Source organism: Garra rufa, chromosome 11 (genome assembly GCF_049309525.1).
Source record: "Garra rufa chromosome 11, GarRuf1.0, whole genome shotgun sequence".
Taxonomy (NCBI): domain Eukaryota; kingdom Metazoa; phylum Chordata; class Actinopteri; order Cypriniformes; family Cyprinidae; genus Garra; species Garra rufa.
In genome coordinates this window covers 30,372,476-30,388,300 of record NC_133371.1, presented here as the reverse complement: position 1 = coordinate 30,388,300, position 15,825 = coordinate 30,372,476, and positions in this window count along the sequence as shown.

The following is a 15,825-nucleotide window of genomic DNA, read 5'->3' as shown; positions in this document are numbered from 1 at the left end:
AAAAATATATAAACAATATTAGATAATAAATATGTATATTAAATAATTGAAAAACATGTATTGATCTTGCACTTGTAAAATCTTCTAGTTCTAACAGGCCAAAACATTCTCATAATAAGACTCACACTATACTAAGTTCCTTAAGGCTGTTTCAAACCACAAAACCAACTTAAAATGTATGCAGAGCAGAGAAGATCAGCAGCATGTGGTGTTGTGGTTGGAGGCCTGTTGGTGGTCCACAGGGGCGCCTGCGGCCATAATCCACAGGTGCTCATTAACAGCGAGCCCGGATTGTAGAAATCCCAGATTAACACAGGCCTGGGTTACTGACACACTCTGCTGAATAACATCCTATAGAGCCTGCAGCTCTAATGCCAGCATGACCTTACACTGAGCCAACTGATGTGTGTAAACACTGACAATCTGCAAGACAGGCCCAACACAATCACGTCATCCAAAATTACAGAAAACATCGAGGACATACTAAAAAAAAGCATACTCTGAAAAAGCCTGCGTAATGCAGTTATGATTATTGAAAACACAACAAGGACATTTGCAATCGGCAGATGCATAGATGGAGATCAGCGGAGATTATTTTGCCGTATGTCGGGAGTGCTCCGCGCCCTCAGCATTACAACTTGTAAAGAAATCGACAGAATGAAAAAGAGAGCATTAGAGAGCGAGTCAGAGTCAAAAGCCATCTAGCAGCCATGCACTCGCCATCAGCAGGGCTATGGAGCATGCAGAATGGGCTTCTCAATGCAGTATAACGGCTCATAGAGCTGAAAATGGTGTTTCCGCTCCATTCAGTCCCAGGGCCAGATTCCAAGCTGCTCCGCAGTGATGGAACTGAAGCCATTAGCAATCGATTAGAGAACCAGCAGGCAGGCAGTGGCATCCTGGGAAGCCTGGGTGTGTCTGAAAGAGGGACGGACCAAAGTTAAAGTCTTTATGTAAAAATAATGCAGAGCACTTTAAGCAAAGAGTGGTGTTCCTGTAAAGCAGATTAGGACGCAGAGTTTGCTGGAACAGCAAGATTTCAAATTACAACCCCTCTTTTGACCCATTTCATACGGGAAGCTTAGGACTATTTTATTCATAGGTTTATAATATGAACATGTTTTTAATATGTATAAGGCTTTAATTACATCACTGGCATGAAGCATTATTTGTTACTTGTTAGAGTAAAGCGGTGTGGGGTATTAAGATTTTGACTGAACAAAAATCAGCATACATTAATTAATCACCATTAATTAATATTTTTGTCTTTTTAATAGATGGGTTATTATCGTTATCTAAAACTAAACTTGAATTGTTTTATTTTTAGTTTTAATTTTGTTGTGTTTTTGTCAATTTTAGTAGTTTTGTTTTGTTTGTTATTCAATGTCTATATAGTTATGAATTCCTGTTTCAGATTTAGTTATTTTAGTACATTAAATAAAAATAAAAATCAGTCTTATATATTTTATTTCATTAAACCATTCTTTTATTTAAAGTAATAAAAATGTTTTTTAACCGTTTTTCTTTTATTTTTAGATAACTATAGTAACCCATCTATTAAAAAGACTATTTAATTTTGTTGTGTTTTTGTCAATTTTAGTAGTTTTTTTGTTTTTTAATATTTATACAGTTTTTATTCATTTTTATTGCAGTTTTAGTTATTTTAGTACATTAATGAAATAAAATATATAAGACATAAACTTGTATGTACTTGCCAAAGAAACATTTGACATTTTAATTTAAGGAATTAATACAAACTGTATAAATATTAAAAAAAATAAAAATACTAAAATTGACAAAAACACAACAAAATTAAATAGTCTTTTTAATAGATGGGTTACTATAGTTATCTAAAAATAAAATTAAAAATAAAACAATTAAAAAACATTTTCATTACTTGAAATAAAATAATGGTTTAATGATGAAAATATACAAGACATAAACTTTTATGCACTTGCCAAAGAAACATTTTAATTTAGTTTAATGTACTAAAATAACTAAATCCCAAAATAGGAATTCATAAAAAAATTCTCGTAATTTTCGACTTTATTCTCATAATTTGAGACTTTGTTCTTTTTATTTCGACTTTATTCTCAAAACATTCCGAATTTATTCTCGAAATATTTCAACTTTATTTTTGAAACATTCAACTTTATTCCCTTAATTTCGACTTTATTCTTGAAACTAATCTTATCAACTTTTCAGAGTACTTTAGCATACAGATTAGCTTTAAAGCTAACACATATGAACTAAGACCAAAAAAAGCAAATATCAAATGAAATACCTGCTCTCAGGTGGCCTGAAGATGAAACCACAAGGCATCTACATGCCCAACATAATCTTAAACCCCATGCGAGCCTTCTGTGAACTGAATGCTAACTAACCTTTGACCTTTCGGAAACTGATTTTGAATTCAAATCAAGTGACATGCTGTCAATTCATCAAACCCGGCAGCAAGAGAGAAAGGTTATGAAATGATAGAAAGGTTATGAAAAAGTTTCCAGAGAGTTTGAATGAATAATTTCCCACAGCTAACTCTTTATTAGAACGCAAACAAGCCAAAGACATACGTCTCCATTTGCCCACTTAGACCAAGTCAATGAAATACAATATTTAGGGCGCCTGGGTAAGCGCCGCCTCATCTCCCGCTCTAGCACACGTAAACACGGGCAGCAGGTAGTAGTACAGCAAGCCCCCACTGCCGGTGTTGATCTTTATCTGTGCAGGCCTCATAACTGACATTTTCAATTACACTGCAAACAACAAATCGATATTCATGGATTTCCAGGTCAGCGAATAGGCAAACAGAGCGGTTGGGCGTGCGTGAGCGCGTGTAGTGGGGGAGACAGCGCGGGCTGGCAGGGGAGAGAAATAGGGCAGACATGTCAAGGTCGGGATTCTGTTAATGAGGGACTGCCGTCTGCATAATTGAATGGGCTGCGCAGTATCGACTGCTCAAGCAGAAGCGTTTAAAGCGGTCCGGGGCGATCGTTAAGGAAAATCCTCCCAGCACTTTATGTTCCGTGGCAGTAATTTATGCACGGGCATCCAGGCGGGCGCCCCACGGTTCACAGCACTGAATGCAAACGGCAATGAGTGAATTACCCTTTCCAAACGGCAGCCATGCGTGGCAGGCATTTCTGCAATCGAGGCTGCTGTTCTCATAGGGCCGCTCTCGTTTATGTGTGCAATTTAAAAACACAGTCATGTCACACGCGTGCTCGCATTCTCTGCATGATTTAAAGTAGCCGCTCAATATTCAGACGCACACACTCAACTGCACGGAACGGAGGAGGGTGGGGCGCACTGAAATTTTCAATATGTATTGTGTGTATCCATCAGCAAATAATGTTCCTTGGGGGCAAGTTAACTCCCAGTTGACCCTGGCTGCGATGGACTGACAGTTGGGAATTATGCAAAAGGCACTTTGATGACTGTGTTTCTGGTGCAGACAGAAGGTAAGCAGAAGGGCACTGCCCGTGTATGTCTCTGTGTGCTAAAGCGCGCTGTCAAATGGTCCCGTGAGGCTACAGAACCAATGGTGAGCATGAAGATTGGGCCTTACAATGTTACATGTAATATATGTAGATTAATGTACATACATTATGCTGGATACTTACATTCATAGACATACACTAGCCATCCAAGGTCTTAATTAAATTGACAGACCATAGGCCTTATAATCATAAGAGTACAATGTAGTTTACAGTTAGGTTGAAATTTTAACATTACTTAAAGCATGAGGTATTAGGTCAATTATAAATATTAGGGAAACATTTGACATTAAAATTCTAGACCAAAAAAAAATAAATAATAAAAAAAAAATTTGTAATTAAAAAAATTATGTAAATTATTGAAAATGGAAATTAATTTTGATATTTTCTAACATTAATTAAGATTACATTTATTGGCATTAATTATTATTTTTTTTAAGATCAACGTTAAGTAAACTTTATGATGGCAAAGATTATACAAATGTAAAAATAGGAAAAAGAACGTGCACTTATCAAATTTTGACCAAAAAAAAGTATAATAATAATAGTGTGTGTAATATATATATAGTATAGTATATACATATATACATATATATATATATATATATATATATATATATATGTATATATATACACATATATACATACATACATTATTCTCTGCGTCTTCAGCAGCTCAGATGTCGGGAGTAAATGACGACTGCTATGTTCATTATTACATCCACCAACAAAACACCTCAATCGCTCAATCAGAGACATTCTTGTCTTCCTCTGCACCTGAATCACACAATAGCGATCGGAGTCTGACTGTTTCAGCTCGGTGAGGGCTGGTCTAAGGTAAGGCGCTCATGTCAATCAACTATTGCAGGAGCGGCCTGTCAGTGTGACGACACACCAACAAGAAGCTGAGACCTGATTTGACCTTTTTTCTAAAAAGGGAAATATTCATTTTAAAGATAAAAAAAAATACCACTGGGTGGATTTTTATCATTGTGGGGTGGTTGTGTACACAAACTGCCAACACACATTAATGTTCAAACAACATGTAAAAGTTAGTTTTGCATCCGATGACCCCTTTAAGCTTTCTTAGAATGACCTATTTTATAATTTTACTGAGGCACCAACAGGCTTCCATAGCTATTTTTACTAACCTGATCATTTAAAACACTGAAAACAGTTGTAATCCAAACAGACAAAAACAGAAAATTCCTGGTTGTACAATTCGAGTAACTAAAACGGAGTGTCCTCTGTAACTTAATTAGTTAATTCCTCCTAACCAGATAAATTAGAGACTAAGCAGCTATCAGTTTGCACTTGATTAATATCAACTACTTGCCCAACCCAAAAAAGCATCAGATGTTATATTTTGGGCTAATCCCAGCACAATCCCTGCCTTAGCAAGCAAAGGATTTACCTATTTATAAAACTAGATCACTATTCGCCAGCTTCACCCTGTCTGCACTCTGACTGACATGTTGAACTTCCCCTTGAGCCTCTCTCCCCCCTCCAAAGGCCACCCCTACAGGGCATGAGCGCTTTTTGGACGGGAAGGGGGGGAGGCCTACCCGCTAATCCTACTATGTAATTACTGCTCCCCACTGAGGCTCAACCAATTCTCCAAGAATCAGATTAGATGACCTAAATCGTTCTCGTTCCTTCTTACCTCATCAAACATTTCCTTATCTAACAGAGGAAGAGCTAAACATCGCCCAGACACCGCAGCACTCACGCCGCCCTCCCCCCAACAACCACACGGGCTGTTTATTTATCACCACTCCCCTGTGATCCACAAACAAGCTGGCAGGGGAGAGCCGAGGCATGCTGGGAGGACAGTCCCGGGGATCAGGGGCCGGGCCATTGAGTCTGAGCTGTGCCGAGAGATAAGAGTCTGCGCCGTTTCCGCAACCGCTGTAGAACAACCCCTCAATTATTAATGTGTTAATTATACATTAAAGCCGCAAAATGACGCCTTTACAAAACGAGGAGGGCCCTGTGCCCGTGGAGACGAGCAGGAGGGAGCGGTTAGGGCTCTTCTGCGGATACAGAGACAGGGCAGAGTAAAGAGGGAGAACAAATGAGGTCTGTGATCCCGAACCCCCCCGCAGCACCCTCCCCTTTCCCCAATCAGCCCGAGCCGGGGCTCTCAGCCCGACAGCCAAGCCTTTGTTGCAGTCTGAATGGAGGTTAAATATCCCTTGAAATCAGAGCTCTTTGGCTTTCTGGATGCATAGTCAGAGTCCCTGAACCTTTCACATGCAAATGTGAGTGCTTTTTATTTCCTTTGTAGCCCTAGCTGGGCAGTGGTGTCATGCTGAAGGGCGATGAATAAAGCTGGTGAATTTGAGGCTTTTCTCGGCTTATTTTCGGCCCCCTTTTCTCCCGCTTTTTATCGCCATCTCTTCCAGCCAGGCCGCAACCCTCCCCTCTCCTGCAGGGGTTTAAATAAGCACAGATGGTCTCTCCTGACCTGCTATTCATCATTGTGTCAAAAGCTCTGTCAGAGTAATGCTCCCTCAACAACGGCCCTGAAGGATTTTGTTTGTTTCCATTGATGAGCCCTGTTAATTTCAAAGCCGTCTCATTAGGGCTTAAACCACCAATTAATTTCTTTTGTTCTTGTCAAATGGCTAATTCTAAACATGAACCGAACCGACAAAAAAGGGTTGCTCCGAGCCAGACAACACCGCCGCCGCTGCTGCTGCCGGCAATGAGGCGTGAAGCAGGTAGAGAGAGGGAGCAAATCGAAAAACGTGAGAGCAGGAGAAAGGGGGGCAAACACGCACCAAAAACCCTTGTTAATTTATAGCCACCCCAATGCTAGGCAACTCATTAGCCGCTTGCAGATTTCTCTCAGGCAAAGGATCAAGTGGTCCTCTGGGGAAAAGGTTGCAATCACCTGTTGGTAGTGGCAGCTAGCGATAATGAATATTTAAAACAGAGAATGACAAAAAGAGACGTGTGCAAATCAAAATACAAACGAGAACACAGACGAATGAGAAGAAAAAAAAAAAAAAAACAGTAGCCAGTGTAGCTTTTTTTTCCCATTTGAAGTGTGCTCATGAAAAAAGGAAAAGGAAAAGGAAAAAAACATTTTGTGCCTCCACTCCATTATGGCAGTGCAAGCTGTCATTACGCCCGGGATTGTATGGGTGCCTCATAATATCCAGAGATTGGTAGTTTGTTAGACAGGACTATACAATTTGCTGCAGCCTTGAAGGATCCTTGAGCCTCTCTTGACGACTTACCGCGGGGAATTGTCGAAGCATTGGCTTTTGTCTGCTGGAGACACAGGGGCAATTATCCAGCCTCCTGTAACGTTTCCCCAGCTTTAATCTCCCGACTGAGAGCAGAAAAGCAGAATGTCTAAGGTTTCAGAGTGCCTCTGGGTTCTATTAGCACACAACCACGTTTTTTCCCTCCCTCTTGCTTTCTTTTTTTTCCCCCTGCTTTTTGTTCAGGGGAAGGCGAGTGAAGAGAAGGCCAGAGTCTGACAGGCAGCCTTCCCTTGGGCTTTGAGAAGAAAACATGATTATGTCATAATATATTTTCGAAAAGAGATCCATTTAAAAGATTGCTCCTCTGCCTTTTCAATCTAGCGTGGCTCTGCTTTTGTCTGGTTCAGCAGGAGAGGCAGGGGATGACAGATGCGCCAATGAATCAAACAGGGCACCTGGAGAGGTTTTACCACAGCCACAAATACATCACCGCAGCGGTAGATGCGTTTTCCACCCAGCGTGAACTGCAGTCCCGTCGAGGTCACTTAAAGTGACCCTAAAATGCAAACGGAAATCAACAGTGGCAAGAATTACTCACTTAGGCAAAAAAAGTAACATTCCATTAGTGTTTTGTTCACTTTGTCCAAGTATGCTACACTATGCAGATGAATAATAACTTGGTATTGTTCTGTTCAACAATATACCAGGAAGCTCCTAGCGTTGAGACGTTGAGACATGGAGTTGAGGCGTTTAGCCTTGCCAGGCTCTCATCAGAGACTAACTGAAAAGATCCACTTGAGAGAAGAACATCCTCACAATTGTAAATATACAAAACATATTGATTTCTTTTAAACAGACCTTCATGCTATGAAAGAATAATACATTACCACCGTATTAAATTGAACTATATTTAATTTTTTGCCCACATCTCAAACATCAATTCGCTTGTTGGCCTTAACTTCTAAAAAAAACATTTGTCTCTATAAAATAATGTCCCTTTTTCCTCCTCTGAGTAAACAAAGGGGTTACTTTAGAGATCAGCTATGCTGAATCTAATACTAAACAGTTATAATGCCGCTCAAAAGTTTGGGATCAGTAAGATTTGTAATGTTTTTTTAAAGAAGTGTCTCATCAAGGCTACATTTATTTGACAAAAATACAGAAATTGCTAAATGTTATTACAATATAAAATAATGTTTTTTATTATAATATACTTTAATATAAAATGTATTCCTGTGATGCAAAACTGAAATTTCATCAGCTGTTACTCCAGTCTTAAGTATCACATGATCCTTCAGAAATATTTCTAATATTCTGATTTATTATTAGAATTATCAATGTTGGAAACATGTTTAACAATTTAAAAAGAACAGCGTTTTTTTTTTTTTTTTAATAAATCTTTTCTAACAATGTAAATCTATGCTATCATTTTTTATTAATTTACCACATCCTTGGTGAATAAAAGTATTAATTTCTTTCAAAAAAGAAAGAATAAAAATGTTCTGATCCCAAACTTTCAAACCGAGTCTATATTGTTTGAAAACCATTCTATTTTAAATGAATGTAACGTTTTATTGATCAAAGAATCCTGAAAAAAATATCACAGGTTCCAAAAAAATATTAAGCAGCACAACTGTTTTCAATATTGATAATAAATCTGCATATTAGAATGATTTCTGAAGGATTATGTGACATTGAAGACTGGAATAAGGATGCTGAAAATGTAGCTTAGTATTACAGGAATAAATTACATTTTAAAATACATTCACATAGAAAACTGTTATTGTAAATTGAAATAATATTTCACAATATTACATTTTTTTCAGTATTTTTGATCAGCCTTGATGAGCATAAGAAATGTTTTTAAAAACCATTAAAAGTTGTACTGATCCCAAACTTTTGAGCGGCACGGTATATCACATATTCTATTCAAGATATATCCCCTCACATTTTGTTTTAGAAAGCCTTGTGGGCTTGCTTGGGATAAAGTATTAGACTGTGTATAGTACAAGCCATCAAATCCATGTCTAAGCCAATTAAAAGATGCATCACGGTTGATGGGGATGAGTCAAAATTAGGTTGTGCAAGTGAGCAGACATAGCTAATGCTAAAGCAACTGTGCATACAGGGTAAGACAGTTCATCCATTAAACTGCGAAACATTAAAATGGCCCAAGGACATTAATCATAAACACCAACTTGGATTGGAGCATTTAAGTCTATTGAGTCATTTTACTGACCCATAAGCAAAGAGTGTGTGTCCATTACCAGTGGCTGTAATTGCAATCCTGGCATGAGGACACAAAACAAAAAGCAGTTGTATTAAGGTGTTGACACCGCAGTTTAATTGCCAAGCCACTGAAAGGGAATACCTAAATGCACTATGGCTCAATTAGAAGACTAAATGCATTAGTTACTGGGAAACAGCCTCAGGACACAGATACCATTAGCAAAGAAAAGTTGGCATTTAAATAAATAGTGCACCATTCAAAACAAATATTCTAGTATTTTGACACAAATTCCAGGCCCTCTAAAAGAGACTTTTGCAATTTTGTATTCGCTCACAGAGGGTAAAAACACACAAAAATTACCTAGATAAACAAGCCCAAATGAACAGGAGCCAGCTCCTGCTTGTTAGGCAAAATCCAATATGAATAAATACACAAGATTCCTTTCATAAGATTCCAAATATACATATATGCATTTGTCCTTGAATGTATGTTGTGTGTCTTGATGGTTCACTGACTACGGCTATCTCGGTGAAGGCAAATGTGTGTTTTGCCACTGTATATTTGCATAACTCTGCATGAATCTCATAATTCATACAGAATAATCAAATCTGACCAGAACTTCTCTTATAACAATATTCAGATGCAGAGGGAAGTTCCTATTTACCTGTTATACAACATTTGCCTGCGTAAAAAAAACAAACAAAGAATGGTGGCCAAAATTTGCCTCTCAAATCCAAGTGGTTTTAGGACTGCCACCCTGAACTTCATGGCAATAACAATGTCACCTGATGTTAAACCGCAAAGAATGTAAAATGGGGGGAAAGAAAAAGCATGAGAGCATCTATAATTATTTGAAATTAGCCAGTGTGCAGCTTGGATTGACCTCTCTTAGAATCTCATTAGAGATAATTATGACCTGAACTGAACACATTCTGTTCCCCTAAGTATTTCCATATTGCTGGTAGTTCAGAGTCCATGAACTTTGTGCTAAAAATGGATTGAGCTTAAAAATAAGCAATCTGGAATCGGTTTTACAATTTGAAAGCATTCTAATGTTTATACTATTTATGGTTGCAAGCAGTGCCATTTTATGGTGCCTGACAATAATTGACTACCAAAAGAACAAATACGGCAGAAAATCATTGTAAAAAAAAAAAAAAAAAAAAAAAAAAAAAAAAAAAGTCGTTCCAATCCTGTGAGACCTTTTTGTTCATCTTCAGAACACAAATTAAAATATTTTTGATGAAATCTGACAGCTCCATATGACTTCAGTGCTTCAAACTGTTATGAAGCTATGAGAATACTTTTTGTGGCCAAAAAAAAAAAAAAAAAAAGATTTAATCCAACAATTTAACAATTTCTTTATTTCATCATGGAAATCTCCTCAACACACAGCGAAGACTGACAAGAAAGAGAAGAAATTGTTGAATTAAAGGGTTACTCCACCCCAAAATGAAAATTTTGTCCTTAATTACTTACCCCCATATCATTCCAAACCCGTAAAAGCCTTGTCGTCTTCGGAAAACAATTTAAAATATTTTGGATGAAAACCAGGAGCTGTCCTATTTGTGGCTGTCCCATTGACTGCCAAGTAAATAATACTGTCAAAGCCCAGAAAAGTATGAAAGACATCGTCAAAATAGTCCATCTGCCATCAGTAGTTTAACCATAATTTTACGAAGCTACAAGAATACTTTTTGTACGCAAAGAAAACAAAAACAATGCCTTCATTCTACAATTTGTCTCCTTTGCGTCACTGTAGCGCCATTTTGGAGAATATCCACTGGACACAAACAACGTACACTGTTCTGTGTCAACCGCAACACAATCGGATGTGTTTTCTACGTTTATTTAGGCTTTGATTCGAACAAAAACAGCGTATCCACGTGACACAGCTGACAGAAAACAGCGTACGATGTTTGCGTCCAGGTGATACTCTCCAAAATGGCGCTACGGTGACACGGAGGAGACAAATTTTTAAATAAAGTAGTTTTTTTTTTCTTTGCGCACAAAAAGTATTCTCATAGCTTTGTAAAATTATGGTTGAACCACTGATGGCAGATGGACTATTTTGACAACGTCGGTCATACTTTGCCGAGTAAATAACACTGTCAAGGTTCAGAAGTCAATGGGACAGTCACAAAGCTCCCGGTTTTCATCCAAAATATCTTAAATTGTGCGAAGAACGAACTAATCTTTTACGGATTTGGAACAACATGGGGGTAAGTAATTAATGACAAAATTGTCATATTGGGGTGAAGTAACCCTTTAATTCAACAATTTCTTCTATTTCTTGTCAGTCTTCGCTATGCTTTCAAGAGAGTACCACGATAAAATAAAGAAATTGTTAAATAATTGTTGGATAAAATGCTTATTTTTTATTTATTTTTTTTGTGCACAAAAAGTATTCTCATAGCTTCATAACATTATGTTTGAAGCACTGAAGTCACATGGACTATTTTAATGATGTCCTTACTACGTTTCTGGGCCTTGAATGTGTCAGTTGCATTGCTGTCTATGCAGGCTCAGAAAGCTCTCGGATTTCATCCAAAGTATCTTAATTTGAGTTCTAAAGACGAATGAAGGTCTTACAGGTTTGGAATGACTTGAGAATAAGTAATTAATTATAGAATTTTCATTTTTGAGTGAACTATCCCGAACTATAAGGTATCATCAAAAGTGTGTAAAGATCAAGCAGTATTATAGCCTATGATTGATTGAATTGCAAAGACGGCCTATAGCTCATCAAATCACATTTAATTAGTACACTCATCTAGATAAATGTAAGCAATTATTTCACAAATCAAATCAGTCTGCACATACACCAGGAAGCTAGGTTTCTTTTTTAAATAAAAACAGAGCATTTGTTTCACGAAATAATCTGTTTCTCGCTTCAATAATTAAGCATGTTCTTTTTTTTAAACCCCAGCTGGGCCTAAAACCTCAACATTTGTGTGAGAATGTAATTACTGTGTAGGCTTAATATGCACCATAAAAGCACTCTCGTGCGCGTCTTAATCTCGACATCAAAGTGAGTGAGTGCCAGTACCTTCTCACAGCAAACGTATCACACAAATCTCATTACAGACAACATCTAATTACTGCCTGGAATTCAATGCTTACTTGGAAGGAATACAAAGCCTGAGTCTGACAGGCCGGCCTCAAAATACCTCATTTTACAGCCACACTGTGTGACTCTGATCAAGGCATATTAGCCCCATGTCAAGAGGACGGAAAGGACCGTCATATGACTCCGGTCACAGGCCAGCAGTTAAAAAGAGATAAACATTCAGGAATGCAGGCTATTCACAAAAACATCAAGGTGTCTGTGGAATGCCGCTTTTCTAGACGACGCGATCCAAGAAAAGGAACGAGGAAAAGTCGGCCGATAACTTCGACTATGACATTTAGCTCAGGCTTCCAAAAAAGGAAGCAACAGTGCCGTGCTTTCGGACATCAACATTCTGAACACAGGAGGAATAATCCAATTGAATCCACACTAATCCAAATGAACACAGCGTGCGTAGCTGTGGTTATCCCGGGCAGGGAGAAAGGGGAAGGGAGATGCCTGCACCGCAGCTTATCAACTGTCAGTGGTTTGCTGCTGTAACAGGCAGTGTTATCAGGGTCAGCCCTGCTCGGGGATTGGAGGGCCCTACTGTGTCGAGTAAACACAGAAACCTGTCCTCATGCTTATCTGTCCCGGGAGAGAGAGGGAGAGAGAGAGAGAGGGATGGAGAGGGGGGAAAGAGCGAGGTGGCAGAGGGGAGAGAAAAGGAGGAGGGGAGATTGAAAAGCAGAGAAAAGGGATCTGTCTCCATGGCAACCACAGTCGTCGTTTCCCCCCCACCCTTTTTCCCACTCCTCTGCAGAGAACTCTGGTGGTCTTTGTGTAACGCGATTCCACTAGAATGCACTGTGTGGATTAGTGCAGAGCAGTGCCCGCAGGGCTCAGACAGGGCCACAGTAAAGACATTATTACCCAGATCAAACGCTGTAATCACACAGCACCGAGGGGGCTTTCGCATCCACGCCAGATAAAGCCAAAGCCTGGCAATGCTCAGGTGATTAGGCCATTATTACAGTCTTTCAGCCCCATGCCAGAACCTTGCCAGTCGAAACATCAGCAGTCTCCACCAGCTATGAAGGTAACTTCATGCCAGCAGAAGAGCAGTGCTGATGATCCAGATCCATAAATGCTGAAACTAGAAGCTCAGAAATAGGGTATGAGGAGCAAAGGCTACAAAGCCACAAAATGGACAGGGAAAATCCAGTTTGCCATTGGTAATCATGTTAGAAAGAAGTCTACTTCATTCCATGATCAATGTGAGATTCATTCCAGATTAAGATGTTTGTCAATTAGAAATGCGAAGATCTGTCCCAAAACCTAGCGAGGAAGAATCTTAACTAGAGTGAACCCTGAATTGACTGATTTGAAACAATCTACCGTTTAAAAATTTCGGGACATTAAGAAAAGAAAAGGAAAAAAAAACAAACAAAAAAAAACAGTTCCCACAAAAATAAAGGATTAGCTCATTTCCAGAACAGAAATTTACAAATAATTAACTCACCCCCTTGTCTTTTAAGATGTTCATGTCTTTCTTCAGTCATAAGGAAATTAAGTTTTTTGAGGAAAACATTTCAGGAATTTTGTCCATATAGTGGACTTCAAAGGTGCTCATGATTTTGAACTTCCAAAATGCAGTTTAAAATCAGTTTCAAAGGCCTTTAAATGATCCCAGCTGAGGAACAAGTGTCTTATCTAGGAAAACGATTGGTCATTTTCTTAAAAAAAAAAAAAAATTATATTTATAACCTTTTTAACCACAAATGCTCGTCTTGTCTAACTCTGCGATACACATGCATACTTTGTGCGCTCCAGTTTAATACAGTTAGGGTATGTTGGAAAACTCCCATCTCATATTGTCCTCCAACTTTAAAAATCATCCAACATCACTGTGTTACCTGTTTTTGTAAAGGGCATTTGATCTTTGCACGTTCACTTTGTACACACTTGGTTGGTACTTCTGCAGCAATGTAAGACGACTTTGAAGTTGGAGGAGAAAATGTGATATAAAAAGTGTATAATATTAATTTGTTTAAGAAAATGACAAATCGTTTCGCTAGATAAGACCCTTATTACATGGCAGGGATTTTAAAGCTGCATTTAAACTACACTTTGGAAGTTTGAACTTGTAGGCACCATTAAGGTCCACTATATGGAGAAAATTCCTAAAATGAAAGAAAGAAAGACGTCATCTTGGATGACAAGGGGGTAAGTAAATTATCCGTAATTTTTGTTCTTAATGTGAACTAGTCCTTTAAGCAGCAGTTTTTAAAGGGATAGTCCACCCATAAATAAAAATGACTTAATTACTTACCCTCGTGTATTTTCAAACCTGTAAGACTTTTGTTCATTGTTGAAACACAAAGTCAGATATTTTTGATGAAATCCAAAAGCTTTCTGACCCTGCATAGACAGCAATGCAACTGACACGTTTAAGGCCCAGAAAGGTAGTAAGGACATTGTTAAAATAGTCCATGCGACATTAAGCTCAACCATAATTTTTTGAAGGTATGAGAATACTTTGCATGCAAACAAGCCAAAAATAACTTTATTCATCCATTTCTTCTCTTCCATGTAAGTCTTCGTAGTGCATTCATGAGAGAACCCACAACGCAAGAGAAGAAATGGTTGAATAAAGTAATAATAATAAATTATTTTTGTTTTCCTTGCACACAAAAAGTATTCTCGTAGCTTCATAAAATTAAGGCTTAACCACTGATGTCACATTGACTATTTTAATGATGTCCTTACTACCATTCTGGGCCTTGAATGTTTTAGTTGCGTTGCTGTCTATACAGGTTCTGAAAGCTCTCAGATTTCAACAAAAATATCTTAATTTGTGTTACGAAGATGAATCAAGGTCTTACGGGTTTGAATTTGAGGGTGAGTAATTAATGACAGAATTTTCATTTTTGGGTGAACTATCTCTTTTAACATTCATAATAACAAATCTTTCTTGACCACTAAATCAGCAGGTAAAGGGAAACTAAATATAAATATACTAAAAGGACAAAAAATTTATAATTATAATCTGACTTTTCTGGACTGCACCTTAAAATGCTGCTTACAGAAGGAACTCACTTGTTTTTGAAACATAACTTGGGTTTAACCCGGGCAAAGGTATTGAAAAACGGATGTTCTCTCTCACGCAGCAATCAGATGAAAGCCGCTCCTACAAAGATCAAGCCCCTCTTGAAACCAAGATCACAGATCTCTGAAGCCTTACCTGATTTCATTGTCAATAAGAAATACAAGATGTAAATGAAAAGCCGTCTCCATCTCCAGCAGATCTGTTGAAAACATGAAAAGGGACGGAAACGACTGACAGCCCATCCACTCGTCCAGTGTCAGGCACTCAGAGGGAGCAAAAGCTTTCATCCCTGTACGGCCCCTCAACCTCTTGATTGAGAGGAAGAAAGTTCCAGAAGAGCACTGGGCTTGCTATATAGATGCACTCAGGAAATGCACACTTGTGCCTATGTGGGGGGAGTGGGGGGGGGGGGGGCATTTTCAGAGAGGGAACAGAGGAGAGGAAAGCGGAGAGAGCGTTTCAGAGCCAAAACCATCCGTCTCTGCTTTTACAGTCTTACAAAAACATCACTAAAGAGGCGAGAGGATGGAGTTCTCAAAGAGAGCCCCTCGCTATACAGAGAAACAGACAGAAAATAAGGGCTGGAGAGGGCATTCATCTCAGCTGACCGCCTAATAAGAGTGCTCCACTACCAACAGAACATTCAGAGAGAGGCCGAAGAGCAGGGTTTGCGTCATGCTTCCCCTCAAGTGCCTTGAAGTTCAGCTCTCCATTGATGCACCATTACA